The sequence below is a fragment of the Poecilia formosa genome, unplaced genomic scaffold (genome assembly GCF_000485575.1).
Source record: "Poecilia formosa unplaced genomic scaffold, Poecilia_formosa-5.1.2 Scaffold1207, whole genome shotgun sequence".
In the NCBI taxonomy this organism is placed as follows: domain Eukaryota; kingdom Metazoa; phylum Chordata; class Actinopteri; order Cyprinodontiformes; family Poeciliidae; genus Poecilia; species Poecilia formosa.
Window position 1 is genome coordinate 14386 of NW_006801146.1, and position 1462 is coordinate 15847.

At 39.5% G+C, this 1462-nt stretch overlaps 1 long non-coding RNA gene across 1 annotated transcript; it reads right to left on the reverse strand.

Annotated features, from left to right (window-relative positions):
* Positions 1-745: 745 nt before the first annotated feature.
* LOC107835195 (uncharacterized) lies at positions 746-966 on the reverse strand. Its single transcript, XR_001661024.1, has 2 exons — positions 885-966; positions 746-817 (listed from the first exon to the last, which is right to left on the reverse strand). It is a non-coding gene; the product is annotated as an uncharacterized LOC107835195 (long non-coding RNA).
* Positions 967-1462: the final 496 nt, after the last annotated feature.

The following is a 1462-nucleotide window of genomic DNA, read 5'->3' on the forward strand; positions in this document are numbered from 1 at the left end:
ATCACATTTTCATAGGAAAGTCGATTCTTTTTTTACACTGCAAGTAGGAAACGTTGCTTTATCGAAGCTAAAGGCGTAGTCCATTTGGTTTCAAACATGTTGCTGCTAAACTTTTGTTGTCAACCATGTTTGAGAAGATTTAGTTTTGTGACAAACTGGGGGTGGATTTTCTTTTTATTATGAACCCAAATATAGAATATTAAAGGTTACAATGACCAACAACGCCACCTGGAATAACTCCAGGAAAATGTAATGAAATAAGGACACAGGTAAGCTCTGCTGGAAAGGAGGAGACGAGATTCAGAAAGTTCTACAAAAATTTATTAAACTTCAATATATCTTTTAAATTTCCAATAATCTGAAAGTGAATGGTTAAAACAATGAATGCATTTGCCAAGATTTATTATAACAAAATGTTTAAATTTCAACGTAAACTGAGGCTTACCAATGGGGGCAGTAGTGAGGGAAGGGGCAACATCCAGTGCAGAAAAAGGGACCACCCTGGACACTACAAAAACACAGCAAAACAAAGAAAGAAAAAGATGCTCCAACAAAACACACAAGACAAGACACTGCCACCAGGGGTCACCACTGCCACCACAGAAGCCTCAATCCCTAAAAGAAAGACAAAAAATGAAACAATATGAGTAAAACAGTGATACAATAGCACTACAAAGTTGCACTTTATCCCCTTAGTAGTGCCATCAATGCTCCCGGCAGCAGAGAAAGTTCAGGTTGGTCTTTAAAAACAATTTATAGGTAGGCAAAACAGCAGCGAGTGTCACTCCAGGTACAATGCTGATGAGTCATCAGAAGGCTAAAAAGAATAGAGCAAATTATTAATACAACTGCTAACAAAAACATAACTTGCAGCAGCTGCATACCTGTGACCTGATAAATGACTGCACTGCCAAATAACCAGATCCCCAATTCCGCCTAGATGCAGTGCAACTGTAAGAAAATGCTATGTGAAGGTTTTGTTTAAATCCACCTAGCGTGGCTAGGTAGATGTAAACAAAACATCTTCATTGGCTGGTAGATGTAAACAATATCTGGACCAATCTGTCCAGATCGGTCCAGATATTGGAGGTGCAGCAAAGGAGACTAAGCAGATAGACCAGTTAGCATTAACTACTATTAAAGCAGACAAAAAAAGAATAAAACAGCCACGCTTAACCAGTACGGTGCAAACAAAGGAAGCAGATTGAGTTGACGTCACAACGCAAGCAGCCTCATGACAGGTGAAGGCTTGCTTATATGCACGAGCTGAAATTGACCTTAAAGTGGCATCTACAGTCTGACATTAATGGGACACTAGTGTTGCTATTTTTAGGCTCACATCCCATATGTATCTTTATTACATTCCTCTCCTTCTAATGGGTCCCGCTGATTGCTGAACTGACGATCCTGAGTTGGAGGACGCTTGCTGATTTTGCTGATGTTCAGTTTTTCATTATCATGC